The sequence below is a fragment of the Palaemon carinicauda genome, chromosome 27, assembly GCF_036898095.1.
Source record: "Palaemon carinicauda isolate YSFRI2023 chromosome 27, ASM3689809v2, whole genome shotgun sequence".
Classification (NCBI taxonomy): domain Eukaryota; kingdom Metazoa; phylum Arthropoda; class Malacostraca; order Decapoda; family Palaemonidae; genus Palaemon; species Palaemon carinicauda.
Genome location: NC_090751.1, coordinates 41,231,778 through 41,258,036, shown reverse-complemented (window position 1 = coordinate 41,258,036; position 26,259 = coordinate 41,231,778). Strand labels below are relative to the sequence as shown.

At 45.9% G+C, this 26,259-nt stretch overlaps 1 long non-coding RNA gene across 1 annotated transcript in view; it reads left to right on the top strand.

Moving 5' to 3' along the window:
- Nucleotides 1–3,677: 3,677 nt before the first annotated feature.
- The window catches only part of LOC137621171 (uncharacterized), a 67,822-nt gene continuing 45,240 nt past the window's right edge, over nucleotides 3,678–26,259 (top strand). Inside the window, exon 1 of the long non-coding RNA XR_011040151.1 lies at nucleotides 3,678–3,777. This is a non-coding gene — a long non-coding RNA (uncharacterized lncRNA). The remainder of the gene's footprint in view (nucleotides 3,778–26,259) is intronic.

The window sequence follows — 26,259 nt, the reverse complement described above, 5'->3', positions numbered from 1 at the left end:
AAATACAGCCTCGAACGCTGCAAAGACCCTTAAACTGTGCTCACAGTGCACTACGTTACGTTCACTGACGACATTAGACCCTTATGTCGGAGGGTAAAAGTTGGATTAGGGAATAAAAATTGCAAAAACGAATAGTCAATCAACATATATTTTCTTGGATAATTTAAAACTTATGGAAAAAAAAAATACAGATCTGATGATCCGACATGCTTCTTATTAGTACTAAAAGCAAACCTGTCTTTCTGCTAAAGTTTCCACTGAGATCACAAAACCAGCCTTGGTCTGAGAGAATTGCGACATGGGCAACCAACCTATCTGGGAACAAGGAAATAGTCACCGATTATATTGTTGCAAACTATTTCGAAAACATCATTCCCGCTATATCTGTGTCAAGTTCCATGAGATTCTATTTGATTTATGAATTTGGGCCAGATTGCCTGGCACTTGACCCTAGTATGCCATTAAATGTCCATGTGCAAAAATAAAAGTGAAACTGCCAATTCTCTATGAAGGAACATTTAAGAGGTTGGACGACTAGATGGAAGAAATGATGCGGAAGTGGAGGTACATCAGAAGGCTAAAAAGTGAGTGTAATTAGAGGCAGAAAGAATCCTGCAAAGATCAAGAAGCACTAATCTCCTACGAGCAAGTCTCATAGTGTAAAGCAATCAAGAGCAGCTTTGAAATGGACAGAAGATTTTTGCCTCTATAGTAAATAAACTAGCCCAGAGCATATGCATTACCTCTGTATAAGATGAAGGCAGGCTTGTCCAGGTTCCACGGAGAAAGGTCGGCCAACCCACCGAGTCGGGAACACTCATATTTCCTGCCAGTTGTGTGCCACAGTCTGGCCCAGGTTATCGTTGTATCTATTTGTCTTTACGTGACCTGTTTCCAATTCAGTCTCTCTTTCTTATATGATATATGTAACTTAGGTTAATAGACATTATAGTTATCACATTATTTTGTAGCATATTTTTGAAAGGAAATAAGTATATAACTTCTGCATTCCTATAAAATTTGTTCCACGTCAGCAGGTTTGGTACACTCTGTACATAGGCTAAAATGACTGTTTGTTACCTCCGCCAGGAGGGTATGTTTTCGGTTCGGTTTGTTTGTTTCTCTGTTTGTCTGTCTGTCTGTGGACAACGTAGAGGCCACATTTCTACACGGAATCACTTCAAACTTGGCCAAGTAGTTCCCCAATGTGTATGGAAGAACTGATTAAATTTTGGTCAAGGTCACCCCAAGGTCAAGGTCACAGGGGTCACTGGTGTCACTATGACATAAGTGGCCATATCAAGAGACAGAAAACATTTCTACACGGAATCACTTCAAACTTGGCCAAGTAGTTCCCCAATGTGTATGGAAGAACTGATTAAATTTTGGTCAAGGTCACCCCAAGGTCAAGGTCACAGGGGTCACTGGTGTCACTATGACATAAGTGGCCATATCAAGAGACAGAAATAAAGCACTGACTTTTGCATAAGCCAACAGGGAAGTCCTAGTCCAGGCGCAACCCATGGGTGATGTTCAAATTTATAAAGGTCAAAGGTCAAGGTCATATTGGTGCATTATATCAATGTCATATTAAGTATCAGTGGCAAATGAACAAAGATCACTTGAAGGTCAAAAGTCAAGCAGGTCACTTGAAGGTCAAGGTCACGTGAAGGTCAAGGTCACGTGAAGGTCAAGGTCACCTGAAGGTCAAGGTCACGTGAAGGTCAAGTACATTTGAAGATCAAGGTCACTTGAAGCCAAGGTCATGTGAAGGTCAAGGTCACGTGAAGGTCAAGGTCACTTGAAGGTCACGTGAAGGTCAAGGTCATGTGAAGGTCGAAGTCACATCAATTCATGATTCTAGGACATATGGCGCTCTAGGTCACCTTGGCGGAGGTATGTCCTCTACGAGGACCATGTCCGCGTTCAGGACTTGCTCACTTGTTTTGATCTGCAATCTATTACTTTATAATTTTCAAATATTTTCTGTTTTCACTTCTGCAAGAGACAGTTGCCTTAAACTGTGTTCAGAATGTAAAAAAAAAAAAAAAAAAAAAAAAAAAAAAAAAAAAAAAAAAAACTGCAGAATATAAAGAATATAACAAAACTAATACTCTACTCCCCAGATACCATAGAAAATGGTGTTATTGTATAAGGGATACTCAAATAAATATCTTTCCATATCCTTTTTGAAGAAAAAGTAAAGGAATAGGTACCTTGGTCAGAAAAGGGCTGTGTATTAGACTGAATACGCTTGCATAAATATATGTATATTTAAAGGATTTTTTAACAATAAAACAAATTGCTTTCTTTAGAAGTATTATATGTAACATGGAATATAAATGTTCTCCTAAGCAAATAATACAATAATTTCTATGTCCAAAAGTCCAAGTAGAGTTGGTGAGTCGCGCCCACAAATACAGTATATTTCCAAATTGGATATGCGTTTTAATTCATGTTTCTCATATTACTTAATTTATGAACTATTCAAGATTTGAGGGAACAATCGAATTGTAGCCCATATGGTGCTAACATGAAGTGGATGATAAAAGAGATCAAGTTCACTTCATAAACATAAAAACATTTTTGTATTAGTAGGTCTCAGGTATTTTTTCACTTTACAATATAATGATCATTAGGTGATAACGACTGAATTTTGGTGGACTAAAATCTTACGACGCCTATTTTTACTATTGGGTTATGAAGGGTTGAGGTTGTGGGGGGGGGGGGTTGTGATGGGGAGTCTGAAGATCCAATTACGACTTTGACGAATGATGCAGAAATGGAGCATATGTTGTTCGCGGTCATGAGGTCCTCATCAGACTTGACATATATTCCCGCATCTTATAACACTTAAAGCAAGTACCCATAATGTTAAGGCATTTTTTATTTAACAAGAATACCAACCATCATCATCTCTCTCTCTCTCTCTCTCTCTCTCTCTCTCTCTCTCTCTCTCGTTGACAGGGTACTGACAGGAGATCCACGCTATTTTTGATAAGCTATTTTAGCATCCTAAAGAACGTTGAGTCCAGATATGTAAGTTACTGATATAAAGTCATATTATTCCGAAAAAATAATTACCCCAAAATCTCTCTCTCTCTCTCTCTCTCTCTCTCTCTCTCTCTCTCTCTCTCTCTCTCTCTCTCTCTGTATGTGTGTGTGTACTTGATCTCAACTAGCAGTAGTCATGTTGATAGTAGTAGAATAATTATTATTGAAAGATTTTTAGAAAGAGTTCGAAGGGAGAGGAAATTCTTATAAACATGGAAAACACAGTAACGGCAGTTATATCATTTCATATTTAGTCAGCCTATAGAAAATGGGGTAATTTAAATTGTATTAGTAATGAAAATGCTAATAAAGTCAGTATCAGGTTATATATATTATTAGAAAAATATTAATTTTAGTTACTTCGTGCTGGTTTAGTTGCGGTATACTTCTTTCGAAGTCTTTCTATACATTTTTCAATAATAATAATTAATTCTTCTGCTATCAACCTCACTACTGTTAATTCTAGTTCCAGTTTATACCAGCAATCCAATGCAAATTTTAATGAAACAGGATGGCCAAGATGATCAAGAGAGGGGAATATGTAAGAGAAAGATCGTTAATTTTGACTGAACATTTTTGGAACCTTTTGAGTTAAGCGCCAAGCGGTTACCAAAAGTGGGTGACAATCCTGTCCCTACTGCTCCCTGACAACAATGAACGGCGATAGATATTTAACTATATTTAAATGTGCTGTGAAATTCTTCTGTTTCCTTGACTGTGAAGGTAATGCGTAATAACTTTATTGGTTTTCAAACGATCTTATAGTTAAACTCGTCTTTCTTGGTGTGAAATTAGCCTTATAGAAGTGTATCTTACAGCCTAGGCTTATATGTTTTTCAAGATCAGCAACTTCATGTTAGATTAGGGCTTATCTTGGATTCTTTTACAGGTATGATTAAAAAGGCTATAAAGCAGAAACTTGATGAAATGACTTAATAATTTTACAAAATAAACTCGATTGTTGATATTGTAGTTACCTAACCTCATTTATTTACCCTTATCTTACCTATCCTACCTTTAACTTACTCTTACCTTACCTACACTTATTTTACCTACTGTTATCTATTATTGCCCTACCTTACCCTATCTACTCTTATTCTGGTCTACCATACCTTGCCTACCATCACTTTACTTAACCTTACCGTACCCAAGCTTACCTTACCCTAACCCCACTCTACTTAATCTTACTTTACCCAGCCTTGCCTTACCTTACCTAACCTCACTTTACTTACCTTGCCTTAGCTAACTGCACTTGCCCTGGCTAACCTACCCATACCATAGGTAGCCTACCCTTACTTTAGCTAACCTTTCCTTACCTTAGCTAACCTACCCTTACCTTACTTTACCTTCCCTTATCTTATTTTATCTTACTTACCCTACTCTACAATGTTACAGTATATTTGACTTTTAACTTCGTGCAGTAAATATAACGGATTTTGAGCGAAGCGAAAAATCTATTTTTGGGTGAGATAGCCATGGCGTCCTGATGGAAGGTTCCTGTTTGGTAGCTTCCTTGGGTATAAGACTACTAAGATATTCCCAGAGAATTTAACCACAGGTTATCACAGAATTCTAACTTCTGGAGCGAGTATCTCAAAGGTTTCCCTTTAAGACATCGTAATACAACAGGGGACACGCATGTCTGGTCGTGCCACATAGCTATCTCCACCCCGAACAGAGTTAACGCTTCGGTGTGTAAGGGCTGAGAATAGCTGGGAGCCGTTCCACAGCTAATCTCACTCGTGGCTACTACTGATACTCGAGACGTAAACAAACGGACGCCATTGCTCTAATGACGTCACGAGCGTCTTTATCCTGGCGCCAGTTGCTGCCCATCACCATGATACAATTGTGTAGGGTGGGAACAAACTGACGAAGTAGTAGGGAGGGTCCATCAGGACGCCATGGCTATCTCACCCAAAAATAGATTTTTCGCTTCGCTCAAAATCCGTTTTTTGGGCTCAAGCCATGGCGTCCTGATGGAAGAGTACCAGAGAATCAATGTATCGTGGTAGATTTTCCCCCCAGAGTTAAGTGCCTAGGCATTGACAAAATAGCAAAGTAATCTTAGATAAGAACCATAGGAACGAAGTATCCTGCCCCCCATTGGTAGGAAGTTCCCATGGGCTATGCCGATGTCAAAGTGGTATTGAAGGACTATTCATCTTGACAGAAGAGCTCTTTAAGAGCTTAGAGATGAAGCAGAATGTTTGATATTTGTATAGGAACATTCTGAGTAGGTCAGTGGTGGTTGGGCACTGTGTGTAGGATTCATCTCCTGATTATCAGAAGTAAGTATTCGAGTAGGAACCTTACTGAGACAAGGTGAATATAATTTAAGGATAGACATCTTAAATTCTTCATGACCATAAGAAAGGAGGAATAAATAAAACTATGACAGTATGTATTTCATAGTAAGTAGGAGCTGAAAGAGACGCATAAGTAATAAAATAGAAATTTTATTTCACAATGCAGAAATTAAATAATTTACAGCAAAAGTAAAGTTCATTTACAGTAATAATAATGTACATAGAAATAAAGGCTTGCTCTTGAATCTGAAAGGGAATTTCAGGATTAGTAGGTACTCGTTCTCGAGGAACGCAAGTCTTTAAATAACACATCATGCTCAAGGCATGAGGCACTTGTGTAACACTATGACATTTCACCTGGGATAAGAACAGTTATAAAAGCACTAAGTGTTTTTAGACATCACTATGAATCACTCGAGGGTCAACATAGGCACCCGAAGAGTTAGAGTCCCAAATAACTCACTGTTCTACGCAGAGTTAGGTGCAGGTTTCATAACACTACCTGCGGCTACCACAAAATGTTTGATTTCGTGCACTTGTTTCGCATAATGTTTAAAGAAAACTCGCGAGGACTTCCAGCCCGTAAAGTTTTTAAGGCTCTCAAAGTCCATGCTCTGAAAGAAGTTCAGAGAAGATGCCACTTTTCTAGGATCATGACCAGCGGGTGTACTGTTCGGATCCGCTCTGCGAATGAAGTAGGTGATTTTCGCTCTTAATTGTTTCAGTGACAGGTCGCTGCCCGATGTTTCTCCTTTGAAGAGTTGGCCTCCACCAAAGTTTGAAGTTCTGCGAAGATAGACCTTGAGGCTCTCTACTGGACATAGAGAGACATCCTCCTTCAGGGGGCATATTCTCCAAGGGCCCCATCTTTTGGTGGGTAATTCATTTTTGGCGAGAAACGTCGGATCAGGGGAGAGGGTCACTTCTCCTGAATCAGCAAACAGGATGTGTCCCTCTTCTCTTGATAATGCCACTATTTCGCTGACTCGAGCTCCCGAAGCGAGAGCAAATAAAAATATAACTTTCTGAGTCAGATCCTTGAGGGGGCATGAATCGTTGTCCAAGATTGAGGCGAAATGGAGCACCTTGTCTAGTGACCAGGAGATCGGTTTCGGAGGGGGTGCTGGGCGTAGGCGAGCACATGCTTTCGGCAGTTTGTTAAAGATGTCGTTGGACAGATCAATTTGGAAAGCATATAGAATTGGTCTAGTCAAAGCCGATTTGCAGGTTGAAATCGTATTGGCTGCTAATCCTTGTCCATGAAGGTGAATGAAGAAGGACATACAGAAATCAATGGTGATTTCTTTAGGATTTTTTGCTTTAACAAAGGAGACCCATTTCCTCCAGGATGATTCATATTGCCGTCTCGTGGATTCGGTCTTGTATTCCTCTAGGAAGTCTAGACTTTTCTTCGAGATCCCAAACCTCTTCTTTGCGGCAAGGGAGAGAAAATCATGAGATGAAGGTCCTTGATTTTCGATGATGAAGCGAAGACAGTCGACTTCTGTACTTGTTGAGAGAGAACTGGGCCCGGGAGAGGGATCAGCTTGGGCTGCAGCTCCAGGACCAGGGGGTACCAGTTGCTCCGGGGCCACTTGGGAGCCACTAGGGCCGCTGTCCCTTTGAAGGTTCTCAGTTTGGAGAGGACTTTCAACAGAAGGTTGGTGGGAGGGAACAGGTATATCTTCGACCATCTGTTCCAGTCCAGTGACATGGCGTCCACCGCTTCTGCTTTGGGGTCCTCGTACGGGGCTACGTACAGAGGAAGTTGATTGTTGTCGCTCGTTGCAAAGAGATCTATCTGAAGTTCTGGGACTTGATGAGAGATGAAGGAGAATGATCTTGCGTCTAGAGACCATTCCGACTCTATCGGGTTTGTCCGAGATAGAGCATCCGCTGTCACGTTGCGGAATCCTTGTAGGTGAACTGCAGACAGGTGCCACTTCTTCTTCTCCGCCAGACGGAAGATTGGGAGAAGCACCTGATTTATCTGGGGCGATCTTGAGCCCTGGCGATTGAGACAACGAACTACCACCGAGTTGTCTAGGGTTAGACGGATGTGGATCGAGGGCGGCGGGGATAGCTTCTTCAGAGTAAGAAGGACCGCCATGGCCTCCAAGATGTTTATGTGGAACGTCTTGAATAGTGGAGACCAGGTCCCTTGAGCTTGTTTCAGGTGGGAGTGACCTCCCCAGCCCTCCAGTGAGGCATCCGTGTGGATGTTGAGTGATGGAGGAGGGTGTTGGAGAGGAATGGACCTTTTCAGGGCCATTGCTTCCGACCACGGCTTTAGGAGGCGTCGAAGTCTGTTTGGAAGCCGTCTCTTGAGGTCTCTTCGAGCGATGGATGCCGATCGTCTCCAGACTCCCGCGGCATCCTTTAGCTGTGCACGAAGCACTGGGTTTGTCACTGAGGCGAATTGTAGAGAGCCTAGAACTCGTTCCTGCTGTCGTCTTGAAATGCGTTTGGATTTCAGTAGTCGCTTGACAGACCCTGCTATTTCCTTCCTTTTCTTCTGGGGGATGGAAAGGCGGTGTGACTGAAGATTCCAGTGGATTCCCAGCCACTGAAACTTCTGAGCTGGAGAGAGGCGAGATTTCTTCTCGTTGATCTTGAATCCCAGGTGTTCTAGGTACTGGGTAACTTCGTCGCAAGACTTTGTACACTCTTCGGGCGATGGAGCCCAGACTAGCCAGTCGTCGAGGTAGGCCATCACCTGGACGTTTCTTAGGCGGAGCTGTTGTACTATGGCATCCGCCAGCTTTGTGAAGATCCGAGGGGCCACATTGAGGCCGAATGGCATGGCCCGGAAGGCGTAGCTTTTCCTTTGGAGTCGAAATCCTAGGTAGGAGGAAGCGTGATGGTTCATTGGAATGTGCCAATAGGCATCCGCCAGGTCTATAGAGACCGTGTAGGAACCTTGAGGCAGAAGGGTCCTTATTTGTTGAAGCGTCAGCATCTTGAATTTGTTGTTCTCTATGAACTTGTTGAGGGGGGATAAGTCCAGAATGACTCTGAGCTTGTCTGAGTCCTTCTTGGGAACGCAAAACAGTCTCCCTTGGAACCTGGTGGACTTTACCTTCCTTATCACCTTCTTGTTCAAGAGGTCTAGAACATATTCTTCCAGAATGGGGGTCGATTGTTGGAAGAACCGCTGGAAGATTGGGGGTGGTTGCACCCAACTCCAGCCTAGACCGTTCTTGATGATGCTGTGTGCCCAAGGATCGAAGGTCCAACGATCCTGGAATTGGCGGAGTCTTCCTCCCACCGGAAGCACTTCATTGCTTCTGGTGTCCCGAGGACTTGTTGCCTCGGCCGCTAGCTCCCTTTCCTCCTCTACCTCTGGAGGGACGACGAGAGGCGTCTCTGCTTGCACCCCTGGACGAGCCTCTACCTCTGGCATGAAAGGTAGTGGATGGCTGTTCAAAGGCAGGGGTGAAGACCGGTGACTGTGACAACACCGGTTGGGGGACCAATTGAAAGGTCTGTTGTGGTTGGGCAACCACTTGGGAGGTAGCGGGTCCCGGAAACTGACGTCTTTGTTGACGTTGCTGGGGTTTCGGTTTCTGAGGTTTCCTCTTAGGCTGAGGTCCATCGTCCTGAGAGGTTTTCCTTTTTCTGGACATGCCCCACTTGTGGAGAAGGTTCCTATTCTCCGTGGCGGCTCTGTCCGTTATTTCCTTGACAAGGTCCGAAGGAAACAGGTGCTTTCCCCAGATGTTGGAGGAAATCAGCCTCCGGGGTTCGTGTTTCACGGTGGCACCGACAAACACGAATTCACGACAGGCTCTACGAGCCTTTATGAAATGGTACAAGTCCTTCATTACCGTCAGTAAGTGGGATTTGGCCAGTACCATGTAGTGATCGGGTACTGCTGTGTCACAGGCCATAACTTCAAGTTGGACTTGATGAGAAAGAGACGCTGCAAGCCTCTCCTTCGTGTCTTGTTCCCGGCGAAGGAGGTGATCATTGAGCTTAGGGAGGTCTTCATTAAACTGACGTCCGGCAACGTCAGGATCAAGCCTACCCACAACGAAAGTATGTTGGACATCTTTCCATTGTCTAGTGTCAGGGGGCGTTACGATGGAGAAGGGTCTGCACTCCTCCAGTGCAGGGCAGGGTTTCCCTTCTTCCGCCGCCTTAAGGCATGCAGCCAAGGCCTTTTCCAAAAATGGAAGAATCGCAGTGTCGGGAGCGACATAAGTAGGATGCTTCTTGCTCAAGGCAGGAAGCTTAGAGCAGGTAAAGCCCCTGCTCTTAAATGCGGAGGCTAGCATAGCCTGGGCCTTTGCGAGATCGAACACTATCTCTTCCTTAGGTTCGGTCTCCTCCTTCGAGGCAGGTTCAGAACGAAGCCGGACGTAACAGTCCGGGTAGGCCTCGAAGCTTGGGAAGAATTCCACATCTTCCAACGGGACCGTGCCGATTTTGTCACTAACAAATATCCTGCCGGTCGCAATAACCATATGCTCTGCATACCTCCACGGGTTGGCATGAGAGCAAGCTGGGAGATCCTTAACCGAGATCTTCTTCGGTTCTCTGGATCCAATCATAGACCTGATGGACTCCTGGTTCTCCTTCAGTCTGTCGTCCATGACAGCTCTAATCAGTCGGATCAGTTCTTGTGTAGAGGAAGAAGGATCCGGGGTCGAGGAGGTAGACGGAATGGACACATCCGTCGGTGTAGGAGTAGGCGGAGGGATGGACGAGGGAGTAGCTCCAATCTCCGACTCGGTGTATTCCACCTTGTCTTCGTCCTCTTCGGCTCCTTGAGCCATAAGCGTCTTCTCCGTGTCTTCCGAGACGTCAGAGATCTGTTCATCCTCTTCGGAATCTAGGCGACACTCGTGCATGGACTGAGCCATGACCACATCAGGTTCCACCGTAATTTGGACAGTGGGGATTGCTTCCTTTGGAACCACTGAATCAGGGGAGGCCTTAGGGAACAGCAGGGACCTCAGTTCTTCGGTGGCCAGGTACGGTCCAGTGGCATTCCTCTGAAAACCACGCACCCACTTGCGCAGTTTCTCACGAGCAATGTCTCTAACCTCCGCTGAGGGAGGGTTATGGAAGGCCTCAACTAGGTAGGCCTGGCAGACCGTACAATCCAGTGGATTCCAGAACTTCCAATCCCCTCTCTTGTCTGAGCAAGGGGCGTGAGTCCTGCACGCCGTATGTCCGTAAAACTGGGAGCGTTTCACGGCACAGTATGCGAAATCGCACTTCATCTGCTCCTCCTGTGGAAGAAAGAGAAAATGAGTATGGGGGAGTCATAGGAATGGCTCTTAAATTAAGTTAATATTAATCATTAATTTTAACTTATATAAGGTGTGATGCATAGAGAGTGAAACAGTAAAGGAGAACACGCTCCATGCATCTCGCCCGGCTGGTTACCATAGGCTTGGTCCTGGGATAATCCAAATGACCGAGATCATTGGATATAGTTTCCTAGGATTCCCATTATATTGGAACTCCATGGAAAGCCAAGGACAAGGTTGGGATCGAATTCATTCGGTTCCCAGATAAGAGCCAGAAGGTCTCATTAAGGGTAACTGCTTCTGGCAACCAGCCGTGCTAAGATGCACATAGCATGCTGGAAATAGAAGAATGCAAAGAGACAGCATGATCACTAATAGAGCAGTACTAGGTACTGATCTTAGAAGCAAAGCAGCTTATCTATTTGCCAGGTAGGGCTATCTTAGTCTTATGATAGCTACAGAGAGGGGGTGCAAGTATTCTTGACGCCTCCGGGGTATCCGGCAAGCCGCCGGCACGCCGGAGCTCGCTCCAGCATAGATTCTGGCATTAGAACAGACAATTTTCAAAAGTCAGTTAGATACCAGGATGGCGGCCGCCGGCACAACGGCGGCACGCCGGCAGGGAGCGGCGGCTCCGGCAGCCGGAGGATGTCGGATTGGTGACTGGGGTAAGGATGGTACAGGTAGTATCGGGTTGCCGGCAGTATATGCCGGCACTCCGGAGATCGACCGGCAAGCGGACGATTAGATAGGAGTAGGAGAGCCGCCGGTATTAGCCGGCGGCAGCCGGCAGTCCCTCGGAACACGGGGGGCTGGCGGCAAGGGTAGGGAAGTCACCAAGAGGCAGGTATTGCCGGCATAAGAGGCGGCAAGAGACCGGCACCCAGATAGATAGAGAGACAGGGGGAGGGGGGGAAGGATGCAGGAAGTACCTTCAGGGTTCCAGACATCCCTCCCCCTCCCTGAGGGGGTGTACCCATGATAGAGACAGGCTCTATCATCCATATGCAGGGGTCACTAGGGACCGGGAGCAGGTAGCCCAAGGGAGGACTAGGGAACACCCAAGATGGGGGGGGGGAGACTCCCTTATGCAGAGCTACACTAGGAACTAACCTTATAGGACACTATGAAGGTATATGTACCAGAGCGGACTGCACAAGGAAGCTCGGGTAGCCCTACTCATCCACCCTAAGGAGGAGTTGTAGGACAGGGGACAGATGAGTATAAACTAACCTAAGCATAGGCTAGGCTATACAAGAGATAGGTGGGGAGGGAGAAGAGAGGGGTCTTCCCAGGAAGGGTTTCTGTACCAGAGCGGCCACAAAGGGAAGGGAGGACACTCCCTAACCTAAGATTAGGCTGATCGGCTAAAACGGTGCAAGAGTACAGTTTCAGCATGGAACAGAGAAACCTTCCTAACCCGACCTAGATCAGGGCTAAAAGTCCTGAACTAGGCAAGGAAGAAGACGTATCGCTATCGCAGGAAAGTCGCAGACTATCCTAGCCATAGAGGTAGGCTAGCCTAACCTCACTCTCAGACGCAATCCTAAAGGGGGTTCATTCCTTTAGGGAGGACTGAGAGGCGATATAATACTCTATTAGACAATGAATCCCTTTACTCAGAAAAGGGATCAAGGCTAATTAGAGGGAATGCCAAGGCAGGGGATGAAGGAAGCATATAGGGGTCCTAAGGTTAGGTTAGGCTAGTAAGAATCACTGACTAGCCTATCCCCTATATGGTCCCTGAAGGCGAAAACATTTGCATCACTAGTCAAAAGTATTGTAAAATAATAATGCCACTATCTTCATAACTTAGTCTAGGATCACTGATAAATCATGCATGAACACTTGTATATAGGCTCCTGGCCTGGGGGCTATAGAAGCCGACTGGTATGAGGTCAATCGATGACCGATAAAAGCGTCTAAACACGAAATAAAAGTTCCTAGCTATGAAGACTAAATAAACTAATGTATTCGATTAGTATATAAGGCCGGAAGCGTTGTTGTGGCTAACTAAATAAGACATGCAAAACAACAACGACGCCATAAAATGGCGGGTCCGGTAGAGGCACAGCTCTGCCACAAAGCATCAATTATTTCGCAAAATAATATTTACTTTACGGCCAGAGCTTAATTAAACAATACTGGAACCTTGTACTCAACTTTCCAGAAGAAGGCGAGGCTGAAGGTAACGACATAGCGAAGATGCAAAACGATAAAGTTCACACAAGGGAAAATCCGTCTCAGTAGGGCAGCTACTAAACAAAGGATAAAGACGCTCGTGACGTCATTAGAGCAATGGCGTCCGTTTGTTTACGTCTCGAGTATCAGTAGTAGCCACGAGTGAGATTAGCTGTGGAACGGCTCCCAGCTATTCTCAGCCCTTACACACCGAAGCGTTAACTCTGTTCGGGGTGGAGATAGCTATGTGGCACGACCAGACATGCGTGTCCCCTGTTGTATTACGATGTCTTAAAGGGAAACCTTTGAGATACTCGCTCCAGAAGTTAGAATTCTGTGATAACCTGTGGTTAAATTCTCTGGGAATATCTTAGTAGTCTTATACCCAAGGAAGCTACCAAACAGGAACCTTCCATCAGGACGCCATGGCTTGAGCCCAAAAAGACAAATTATACGATGCACCATTGTCCTTTATTCTTTAAACTAGCCTAGAAGTTTCTCTTATTCCCACCAGGGCATGTGTGATCCCTAACCTAAGCTGAACTACAGCTTTGGAAAAAAAACATTCAACTAATTCAAATAGGCTTGGGTTAATTGGTGTAGAGTACAAACATTTCCAACTTAAATTTACATTACTCAATTTTGTAAATAAGGTTTTATATGGTTTGAAAGTGTAAACTAGTATTATAATAGTGAAAGTTAGTGATAAATCAGTTTAAAAAACTTGCCTAGCATGAATACAGTACATTGCATCTATAGAAATTATTCATAGGGCAAAAAATAAAAATAAATTGTGTAACTTTTGCTTACTGAGTCTTGTATTGACTTTTGTGTTGAGTGAAATAGATACGAAAGATTAATATTGAAGCTGAAAAGTTTGCTTAAATATCTACAGTATGTAGTAAGAATGGTAATGGTATGATACTTTAATATCATGGTAAATAATTTACCGTTAGATATGGTTGTATACAGTGATTTTAAATATTAAACTTAGCCGGTGAATATATAATAGCTGACGTCTCGGACGGCTCGACAGATACCAAAAAACTCGCGAGCGATCGCCGTGAAGGTTGCGGGTGTGACCACCAGCGCCGACTATCGGCCAGATACCGCATATACTTGTCAAGTTCTCCAGTTCTTCTCTGTCGGTCTTGTCGACAAGTTGGTTTCGCTCGCTGATGACCTTGAGTTTTAAATATTTAACTTAGCCGGTGAATATATAATAGCTGCTGCTCCAGCGGCTCGACAGAAAACACACACAAAAACTCGCGAGCGATCGCTATGAAGGTTGCGGGTGTGCCCACCAGCGCCAACTATCGGCCAGATACCGCATATACATGTAAACAGACCCAATTTTTTCTCTGTCGGCCTTAACGACAAGACGTATCAATACTCGCTGTATAACCTGGAGTTTTCTCAACATATTTGGTGAAGTACTTCCTTTTGGTTTGAGCTTTCGCAGTGCAGGTGTTTTATCTTCAACTTAAATCTTGAACTCGTTTTTGGATAGATTTAATTTTTGATGACTTTGGATTGTTTTTTGGACTTTCTTTGACTTTTAAATGGCCGACCCTTCCCTTAGTACGGAAGTGTGTTTTAGGCTTTTAGCAATTATCTTATCACGTTATAAATTAATTATAGATTTTCCTCTATATATTTTATATCTCAACCGCCTTTATTAGGCCTCTTCGATTAGCTTTCCATTTATAATAAACATCAAGATAAATTTTAATGATTTGTTTATATGCGACCTTTCCTGAGAGTAGGCGGTCCTAACTTGGAAACCGAAGTTAAACAACGTTGAGCCCTTTCAATCGTAAATAACTTTTACAGAGCAAATGATTTAAAACTTATTAAATGAATATTTTTTAGTAGATATTTTATGAAAGATTTTCTTTGAATAGTCTTCGTACTGTTTCAAAGATGAACTAACGTTTAGTTTATTTATGCTACGCAGTTTGCGCTCTATCGTTACGATAGAGAGAGAGAGTATCACGGTTTCACTTTGCAGAAAGAGTAAATCGATCCTGACGTTTTGTTCATTCTTCTTTCAAAGCTTAAATGTTTTAAATACTATTTTAAAGGAACTTTTTAATTGAAAAACCTTTCAGTTTTTTTCCTTTGGTCAAATAACCTGTTTATTGACGAAAGGTAAGTGGGCTCTTCTCTTCGGTGCGAAATCAAGAGAGAGAGAGAGAGAGAGAGAGATATAGAGACGGGGAGAGAGAGAGGAGAGAGAACGTTCCGATCTTTATTCTCGTCCCAAGCGAGTAACGTTGTTATCGAGTTTACTCTCGTCCCTAGTCTCTGTACGGGGAGAAAGGATAAAACGTTTTTAGTTTTTATTCTCGTCCCAAGGCACTGTACGGTGAGAGATTGAAAACGTAGTTTTGAATGAACTAGTGTTTAGTCTCCTTCCCAGCCACTGATCTTTTTATCTTAAAATATGTTTACTGTTTTTTTGCTTGTATTAATGTGCTTACATTATACGACTGATTTCGCAATTATAACCTTTTGATGAGGGTAGAATTGCGTGGTTCAGGTAGAAATCAGTTTTATTCATACCTAATGTGAATTGTTAAAAAATTCGATTTCAGTGAATTAAGTGCAAAACAGAAAATCGTAGTGATAAAGTGATAATTGCGCAAAGTGTTATCAGTGTTGCGACCGAGGGTTCGTCTGTTCGTGCCTGTCGTTCACCTAGTCCGAGACCTCTTGCAAGCTCCCAAGCCCAGGGGAGAAGTAATGTCGTACGACTTATGGGTTCGAGAGGACTTGATCAGCGAACAGACGTTCCCTCTATGGTTTCAGGCGTGTCTCATCAACACCGCCCCTACCAATAGACGAGCGAGACGATTTTCTCCTCGTCATCCGAAGGCTTTTCGCATAAGAAACCGTGGAACAAGGTTTCGAGGCCCTTTAAGCGAAAGTCAGTCCTTTCAGGACAGGTCCAGCGTCCTGGTTTTAACTATTAGGACAGCTCTGACCCTATGCAGTCATCGGAAGACTGCTCGCCGCCTAAACAAAAGCGTAACACAGGCTCCGAGAGAGTTTTTATAGGCAAGGTTTTGCAGTCACAGACGTTAACCTCGTCTCTTACCGCAACCATTCCCGTTGATCCTAAATGGGTTGTACGGCAAGACATGCAGAATAAGCTTGCCTCTCTTATGGAGGACTATTCTGCTGAGCAGGTTCACGATGATCCTCGCCGCTTAGCTGATCGAGATCCGGGCCGTCAGCCGCCCAAACGAACCTTTGCTCGTCCTGTTGACGTTGACGTTACAAAGTCACGTCAGTCACGTTTTGTAGAGCCTCACTCGATGCAGTCCAGTGTTGACTTTCAGCCGCTTGTGGACGTTCAGCCGCTGCCGCATGCTCTTGTTGACGTTCAGGACGTTCGCCAACCAGTGAAGTTAACTTGTTTTGACGTTGAGCGTCAAGCACCGCAGTCAAAAGTTGTTTTGACTGCTCAGTCTAGGCAGTCAAGGCAGTCTCGAGTTGACGTCGAGCGTCCTCCCGCACCTGTTGGTTGTTGCTGGTCAGTCCTTTAAGCAGTTACATGACATAGCGTCCTTGACTGCTACTGTTGCTCCTTTGCGTGTGGACTCTGCTTGTCAAGCATTGCCACCACGGCAGGTCTCTCCCTTGCTTGAGACTCGGCTATTGTCGGACAAGGTTCCTTCAGATGAGGAAGTTGCTGTTCCCCCTCCTACTGATATTCCCTTGAGGACTCTGTCAGACGGAGAGGAGCCTAAAGCTGCTCAGCCCTCTATGGACTTTAAATAAATCATGCTTATTTTTAAGGATCTTTGTCCGGATCTTTTTGTAACTGCTGCTCCTCGTTCGCCTAAACGTCAGAGTTTACACTAGGCCTAGCTACTTCGAAGCCGTTGTTTTATAAGCTAGTGCTCTCTCGCTCTTCTAAGAGAGCTTTACGTTTGCTAGGCGACTGGTTTATCACCAGGAGGAGTTTGGGGGAGACAGCCTTTGCTTTCCCTACTTTTAAGCTGGCTTATAGAGCGAGAGTCTGATATGACACGGGAGAAGTTCTCGGCTTGGGAGTTCCTGCCTCTGCCCAGATAGACTTCTCAAACCTCATACTCTCCCTGGCGCCTGGCCATGAGACGCTCCAAGATTTTATGGTCGACTTCAGAGCTAGACCATCTCCTGTTAGGAGTTTTTTTCGAGCGTTTGAAGTTTTGCTGTACAATTATGTCATGCACAAACAAGGCTTTCAGGGATGGCTCCAATGATCTGACAGCCACATTCTCTGCAGGAACAAGTCCCTCAGGGATGGCTCCAATGATCTGGCAGCCATGTTCACTGCAGGAGTACGTAAGAGGCAAGTGCGCTCAATGTGTTCATTGTCAGACAAACTTCACGATGAAGTCTACCAGGCTGTCTTGACAGCATTAATGGAAGGCGACTGGATGGTCTCTCTCGACCTTCAGGAGGCATACTTCCACATTCCTATACACCCGGATTCCCAACCGTTTCTGAGGTTTGTTTACAGGAATGTGGGGTACCAGTTTCGAGCCCTGTGCTTTGGCCTCAGTCCTGCTCCTCTCGTGTTTACGAGGCTCATGAGGAATGTGGCAAAATCCCTCCATCTATCGGGGATCCGAGCCTCCCTGTACTTGGACGACTGGCTTCCCAGAGCATCGTCCAGTCTTCGCTGTCTGCAGGATCTACATTGGACGTTGAGTCTGGCCAGGGAGTTAGGACTTTTGGTCAACCTAAAAGTCCCAACTGATCCCATCCCAGATTATTCTATATTTGGGGATGGAGATTCGCAGTCCAGTTTTTTCGGGCTTTTCCGTCTGCCACCGAATAGAACAAGCCCTGCTCGAAGTCCAACTAATGCTGAAAAGAAAACGTTTGTTCAGTCAGGAGTTGGAACAGTCTCGTAGGGACACTCTCATCCCTGGAGCAGTTTGTCTCACTAGGGAGACTTCACCTTCTGCCTCTCCGGTTCCATCTAGCCTCTCACTGGAACTAGGACAAGACATTAGAGACGGTATCATTCCCAGTCTCCGAACCAGTAAAGGCATGCCTGAAATGGTGGGACAGCAATATCAGTCTGAGAGAGGGACTATCCCTAGCAGTCAAGAACCCAAACCACGTGTTGTTCTCAGACGCGTCGGATTTGGGTTGGGGTGCGACCCTGGACGGTCGGGAATGCTCGGGTCTGTGGACCTCAAGTCAGAAGAGCATGCACATCAACGGCAAGGAGCTATTAGCAGTCCACTTGGCCTTGATGATATTCGAAAGCTTCTTCGAAACTAAGTGGTAGAGGTCAACTCAGACAACACCACAGCTTTGGCGTACATCTCCAAGCAAGGAGGCACACACTCCTTCACGCTGCTCGAGATCGCAAGGGACCTTCTCTTATGGTCAAGAAATTGAGGCATCTCCCTGTTGACGAGATTCATCCAGGGGGACTTGAACGTCTTGGCAGACTGTCTCAGTCGGAGGGGTCAGGTGATACCCACGGAATGGACCCTCCACAAGGACGTGGGCAAGAGTCTTTGGGCTACTTGGGGTCAACCCACCATAGACCTCTTTGCCTCCTCGTTGACCAAAAGGTTACCAATCTATTGCTCTCCAGTCCTAGATACAGAAGCAATCCACATAGACGCGTTTCTACTGGATTGGTCTCTTCTGGACTTATATGCATTCCCACCATTCAAGATAGTCAACAAGGTACTGCAGAAGTTCGCCTCTCACGAAGGGACAAGGTTGACGTTGGTTACTACCCTCTGGCCCGCGAGAGAGTGGTTCACCGAGGTACTTCAATGGCTGGTACACTTTCCAAGAAGTCTTCCTCTAAGGGTAGATCTGTTACGTCAGCCCCACATAAAGAATGTCCATCAAAGCCTCCCCGCTCTTCGTCTGACTTCCTTCAGACTATCGAAAGACTCTCAAGAGCTCGAGGCTTTTCGAAGGGGGCAGCCAGTGCGATTGCAAGAGCGAGGAGAGCTTCTACCATAAGAGTATACCAGTCGAAGTGGGAAGTCTTTCGAGACTGGTGCAAGTCAGCATCTGTGTCCTCGTCCAGTACCTCTGTAGTCCAAATCGCAGATTTTCTTTTACATCTGAGAAAGGTTCGCTCCCTTTCAGCTCCCACGATTAAGGGCTACAGGAGCATGTTGGCTTCGGTCTTTCGACATAGAGGCTTAGATCTTTCCAACAATAAAGATCTCCAAGATCTCCTTAAGTCTTTCGAGACCTCTAAGGAACGTCGTTTGGCAACTCCTGGATGGAACTTAGACGTGGTCCTAAGGTTCCTCATGTCAGACAGGTTTGAGCCATTACATTCAGCCTCCCTGAAGGATCTCACCCTCAAGACACTTTTCCTAGTGTGCTTGGCTTCGGCTAAAAGGGTCAGTGAACTTCATGCCTTCAGTAAGAACATCGGCTTTTCTACAGAAAAAGCCACTTGTTCACTTCAACTTGGTTTCCTGGCCAAAAATGAACTGCCTTCTCGTCCTTGGCCTAAATCTTTTGATATTCCTTGCTTATCAGAGATCGTAGGCAACGAACTGGAAAGAGTATTATGTCCTGTTAGAGCTCTTAAGTTCTATTTAGCTCGTACTAAGTCATTACGAGGTAAATCTGAGGCATTATGGTGCTCAGTTAAGAAACCATCATTGCCTATGTCAAAGAATGCTTTGTCATATTTTATCAGATTTTTAATACGAGAAGCTCATTCTCACTTGAATGAGAAAGACCGATGTTTGCTTAAGGTTAAGACGCACGAAGTTAGAGCTATAGCAACCTCCGTGGCCTTCAAGCAAATTAAATCTCTGCAAAGTATTATGGACGCGACTTTTTGGAGAAGCAAGTCAGTGTTCGCGTCATTTTACTTAAAAGATGTCCAGACTCTTTACGAGGACTGCTACACACTGGGTCCATTCGTTGCAGCGAGTGCAGTAGTGGGTGAGGGTTCTACCACTACATTACCCTAATTCCAATATCCTTTTTAATCTGTCTCTTGAAATGTTTTTAACATTGTTTTTTGGGTTGTACGGAAGGCTAAGAAGCCTTTCGCATCCTGGTGATTTGGCGGGTGGTCAAAGTCATTTCTTGAGAGCGCCCAGATTAGGGGTTTGATGAGGTCCGGTTGTATGGGTTGCAGCCCTTAATACTTCAGCTCCTGGGAGTCTTTCAGCATCCTAAGAGGATGGCTGGGCTTCGTGAGGAAGACAGACTAATAAGGCAGAGTAATCGTCTAAGTCAACTTCCTTACCAGGTACCTTTATATATTTGGGTTTTGTTATGATATAACTGTCAAAAACTCTAAGCATATACGCTGTAAACTTAATTAACTCTGGTCTCTACCCACCACCATGGGTGTGAATCAGCTATTATATATTCACCGGCTAAGTTAAATATTTAAAAATGATATTTTAATTATAAAATAAATTTTTGAATATACTTACCCGGTGAATATATAAATTAAAGGCCCCCCCTTCCTCCCCGATAGAGACCCAGTGGGATGAGAAAAATTGGGTCTGTTTACATGTATATGCGGTATCTGGCCGATAGTTGGCGCTGGTGGGCACACCCGCAACCTTCATAGCGATCGCTTGCGAGTTTTTGTATGTGTTTTCTGTCGAGCCGCTGGAGCAGCAGCTATTATATATTCACCGGGTAAGTATATTCAAAAATTTATTTTATAATTAAAATATAATTTTTCGACCTATTTGGTGAAGTACTTTATTTTGGTTGTTTATTGGCTTTCGCTGTGACGGGTGTTTTTTCTTCAATTAAACTCTTGAAACCCTTTTTTTGGCTGGTGTTTATTGTTGATGACTGGTTTTGACTTGGATTTTCTCTGATTGTTCAATATGGCTGACCCTTCTCCTATCCCTGAACCTAAATATCGCAAGTGTGCGAGGGATTGCAACAAACGTCTTCCCAAGGCCTCTATCGACCCACATACCGTTTGTTCTAATTGCCGGGATAAATCCTGCCAATTAGGAGATCGGTGTGATGAGTGCGTGGTCTTGTCTGAATTCGACTGGCTTGAATATGACAAATATACTCGTAAGCTGGAGAGAGATAGGGTGAGGAAAAGCTCCTCTAGGTCTTTGGAATTTTCCTCCTCCCATGCCCCTGAACCTAATCCTTCCCCTGTAGTAGTTGTTCCTGAACCCCCTACTAGCACTCATGAACCGTCCTTGCGGGATATGTTTCTTGCGATTCAAGCTTTAGGCGAAAAAGTTGAGTCCTTAGCATCGGACCGTAACCAACTCATGTCAGATGTTAAGTTGTTGAAGTGTCAGAGTGGTAAAACAGAAAATCGTAGTGATAAAGTGATAAGTGCGCAAAGTGTATTTAGTGTTGCGACCGAGGGTTCGTCTGTTCGTGCTTGTCGCTCCCCTAGTCCGAGACCTCTTTCAGGCTCCCCTGCACCAGGGAGAAGTAATGTCGTAGGACTTAAGGGGACGAGAGGCGTTAACCAACGTACAGACGTTCCCTCTTTGGTATCGGACGTTTCTCGTCAAGATCGCCCTTGCCATAAGACGGGTGAGACTGTGTTCTCCTCGTCCTCCGAAGACTTATCGCACAAGAAACCTTGGCGCAAGGTTTCTAGACCCTTGAAGCGAAAGTCAGTCCCTTAAGGACAGGTCCAGCGTCCTGGCTGTAGCCATTGGGACAGCTCTGACCTTTTGCAGTCGTCGGAAGACTGTTCGCCTATTAAGCGCAAGCGTAACACGGGGTCCGAGGGTCACGGTAGAGGCAATGTTTTGCCAACGCAGACGTTACCGACGTCACGGCCCGTTCCGACTCCTGTTGATCCGAAGTGGGTTGTCCTGCGGGACATGCAGTCTAAGCTTGCCTCCCTTATGGAAGAGTATGACGTTGAGCAGGTTCGCGATGATCCTTTGCTTTTGAGTCGCCTTTACGCTGAACGAGACTCTGGCCGTCAGCCGCCCAAACGAGTATTCACTTGTCCGTTTGATGTTAGTGCTAACGTTTCTAGTACTTTGAAACGTGATGTCAGTAGTCTTTCACGCCAGTCACGTGACGTGGATCCTCCCTTGCTGCAGTCTCGTACTGACGTTCAGCTGCTGCCGCCGCAGCCCCACACTGACGTTCGCTGACCGGCTCCGTTGCCTCGACGTGACGTTGAGCGTCAGTCACCGCAGTCGGAGGTTGTTTTGCCTGCTCAGTCTATGCAGTCAATGCAGTTCCGACGTGACGTCGAGCGTCAATCAACTTCAGCTGTTGTTGTTGGTCAGTCACAAGGATTTCAGTCCTTTCAGCAGCGGCGTGACGTCGCTTCCTCTTCTGCTACTGCTGCTCCTTTGCTTGTTGACATTGCCTGTCAAGCGTTGTCGCCTCGGCAGGTCTCTCCTTTTCATGAGACTCGGCAGTTGTCGGACGAAGTTCCGTCGGATGAGGAAGTCGCTGATCCCCTTCCAACTGATATTCCTTTGGGGACTTTGTCAGACGGGGAGGAGCCTAAAGCTGCTCAGCCCTCTCTGGACTTTAAAAAGATCATGTTGATTTTTAAGGATCTGTTTCCTGACCATTTTGTAACTGCTGCTCCTCGTTTGCCTCTGTCAGAGTTTACACTAGGCCTAGCTACTTCGACGCCGTCGTTTACTAAGCTAGTGCTCTCTCGCTCTTCTAAGAGAGCTTTGCGTTTGCTAGGTGATTGGTTGGTCACCAGGAGGAGTTTGGGGAAGACAGCCTTTGCTTTCCCCCCTTTTAAACTGGCTTCTAGAGCGAGCGTCTGGTATGACACGGGAGAAGTTCTCGGCTTGGGAGTTCCTGCCTCTGCCCAGGGAGACTTCTCAAGCCTCGTAGACTCTCCCCGTCGCCTGGCCATGAGATGCTCTAAAGTTTACTGGTCCTCTTCGGACCTTGATCATCTCCTCAAAGGGGTTTACAGGGCCTTCGAAGTTTTCAACTTCTTGGATTGGTCGCTGGGAGCCTTGAGCAGGAAGATCTCTTCGGCCGACCGTGATGTTTCCGTGCTTATTATGTCCTGCATGGACAAAGCTATCCGTGATGGCTCTAATGAGCTCGCCGCTACCTTTATGGCAGGAGTCCTTAAGAAGAGGGAGACTCTTTGCTCGTTCCTTTCGGCAGGAGTAACTCCCTGCCAAAGGTCGGAGCTTCTCTTTGCCCCGTTGTCATCTGCCTTGTTTCCTCAGCAGTTGATTAAGGATATTGCGGCTTCTCTGGTGCAGAAGGATACCCACGACCTGATGGCTACGTCGGCACGCAAGGCTGCTCCTTCATCATCTTATGTCGTAAGACCCAAGCTCGATACCCCAGCTACTAGGTTTATCCCGCCCTTTCGTGGCAGAGCCCCCAGTAAGGGAGACGCTCGTGCCGACAGTAAAAGAGGCAAGAGGAGAGGATCCAAGTCCTCCCGTGGCAGAGTCTGACTGCCCACGTCCTCAGACAGCGGTAGGGGCCAGACTGAACAACTTCTGGCAGGCCTGGGAGAAGAGGGGTGCAGACCGAGAGTCTGTGTTGTTGCTCAAGGAGGGGTACAAAATACCTTTTGTACGGAGACCTCCTCTGGTAACAGTTCCTATAGACCTCTCTCCCAGGTATCGAGAGGAGTCAAGGAGACAGGCACTACAACTGCAGGTGTCTCAGTTGCTAGAGAAGGGAGCGGTGGTGAAAGTCTCGGACCTTCAATCACCGGGATTTTACAACCGTCTCTTCCTAGTCCCAAAGCATACAGGAGGTTGGAGGCCAGTGCTGGATGTCAGTGCGCTCAACGTTTTTGTTGTCAAAACAAAATTTACGATGGAGACCACGAAGTCCGTCCTAGCAGCAGTAAGAGAGGGAGACTGGATGGTCTCTCTCGACCTGCAGGATGCGTACTTCCACATTCCTATACACCCGGATTCTCAACCGTATCTGAGGTTTGTATACAGGAATGTGGTGTACCAATTCCGAGCACTGTGCTTCGGCCTCAGCCCTGCTCCTCTTGTTTTTACGAGGCTCATGAGAAATGTGGCAAATTTTATTCATTTATCGGGGATTCGAGCCTCCCTGTACCTGGACGACTGGCTGCTCAGAGCGTCGTCCCGTCATCGCTGTCTGCAGGACCTTCAATGGACGTTGGATCTTGCAAAGGAGTTGGGACTGTTAGTGAACTTAGAGAAGTCTCAGCTGAATCCCTCCCAAACGATTCTCTATTTGGGGATGGAGATTCGCAGTCTAGCTTTTCGGGCTTTTCCGTCTGCCACCAGGATAGATCAAGCCTTGCTCAAAGTCCGCCTCATGCTGAGAAAAGACCGTTGCTCAGTGAGAAGTTGGATGAGCCTCCTAGGGACTCTGTCATCCCTGGAACAATTTATCTCTCTAGGGAGACTTCACCTTCGCCCTCTCCAGTTCCATCTAGACTCCCATTGGGACAAGAGCAAGACTTTGGAAGCTTTTTCAATCCCGATCTCCGAACCAGTAAAGACGTGCCTGAACTGGTGGGACAGCAACATAAGTCTTCGAGAGGGTCTGTCCCTGGCGGTCAAGAACCCAAACCACGTGTTATTCTCAGACGCGTCGGATTTGGGTTGGGGAGCGACTCTGGACGGTCTGGAATGTTTGGGTCTTTGGACGTCGGATCAGAGGAGCCTTCACATCAACTGCAAGGAGCTGTTGGCTGTTCACTTGGCCTTGACGAGTTTCGAGAGTCTTCTCCGAAACAAAGTGGTAGAAGTGAATGCGGACAACACCACAGCCTTGGCGTACATCTCCAAGCAAGGAGGCACTCACTCCCACACACTGTTCGTCATCGCAAGGGACCTCCTCATCTGGTCAAAAGATCGAGGCATCTCACTGTTGACAAGGTTCGTCCAGGGGAAATTGAACGTCTTGGCGGACTGTCTCAGTCGGAGAGGTCAGGTGATCCCCACAGAATGGACCCTCCACAAGGACGTGTGCAAGAGTCTTTGGATGACTTGGGGTCAGCCCACCATAGACCTCTTTGCGCCCTCTTTGACCAAAAGGCTCCCGACCTATTGCTCTCCAGTCCCAGATCCAGAGGCGGCCCACATAGATGCCTTTCTGCTGGACTGGTCTCACCTGGACGCTTACGCATTCCCGCCGTTCAAGATCATCAACAGGGTTCTGCAGAAGTTCGTCTCTCACGAAGGGACAAGGTTGACGTTGGTTGCTCCCCTCTGGCCCGCGAGAGAGTGGTTCACAGAGGTACTTCAATGGCTGGTAGACGCTCCAAGGAGTCTACCTTTAAGGATGGATCTCTTACGGCAGCCCCACGTAAGGAGTCTTCATCAAAGCCTCCCCGCGCTTCGTCTGACTGCCTTCAGACTATCGAAAGACTCTCAAGAGCTCGAGGATTTTCGAAGGAGGCAGCCAGAGCGATCGCGAGGGCTAGGAGATCATCTACTATCAAGGTCTACCAGTCGAAGTGGGAGGTCTTTAGAGAGTGGTGCAAGTCATCCTCTATTTCCTCTTCCAGTACCTCTGTAGCCCAAATTGCAGACTTTCTCCTGCATCTGAGAAATGTTCGCTCCCTCTCTGCTCCCACTATTAAGGGCTACAGGAGCATGTTGGCTTCTGTGTTCAGACATAGAGGCTTGGATCTGTCAATTAATAAAGATCTCCAAGATCTCCTTAAGTCCTTCGAGACCTCTAAGAAGCGTCGTATGTCAACTCCTGGATGGAACTTAGACGGGGTCCTAAGGTTCCTAATGTCCGACAGGTTTGAGCTATTGCATTCAGCCTCCCTGAAGGATCTCACCCTAAAGACGCTTTTTTTGGTGTGCTTGGCTTTGGCTAAAAGGGTCAGTGAGATCCATGCCTTTAGTAAAAACATCGGCTTCTCTACAGATAAAGCCACATGTTCACTTCAACTTGGTTTTTTGGCCAAGAATGAACTGCCTTCTCGTCCTTAGCCTAAATCTTTTGATATACCTTGCCTGTCAGAAATCGTAGGCAACGAGGTTGAAAGAGTACTGTGCCCAGTTAGAGCTCTTAAGTTTTATTTAGCTCGTACTAGACCTTTACGAGGTGGGTCTGAGGCCTTATGGTGCTCCGTTAAGAAGCCCTCATTGCCCATGTCTAAAAATGCTTTATCGTACTTTATTAGATTTTTAATCCGAGAGGCACATTCTCATTTAAGTGAGAAAGATCGTTGTTTACTTAAGGTCAAGACGCACGAAGTGAGAGCGATAGCAACTTCGGTGGCTTTTAAGCAAAACAGGTCTCTGCGAAGTATTATGGACGCGACCTTTTGGAGGAGCAAGTCGGTGTTCGCTTCATTTTACTTAAAAGACGTCCAGACTCTTTATGAGGACTGCTACACACTGGGTCCATTCGTTGCAGCGAGTGCAGTAGTGGGTGAGGGTTCTACCACTACATTCCCTTAATCCCAATATCCTTTTAATCTTCTCTTGAAATGTTTTTAATCTTGTCTTGGGTTGTACGGAAGACTGGGAAGTCTTTCGCATCCTGTTTGATTT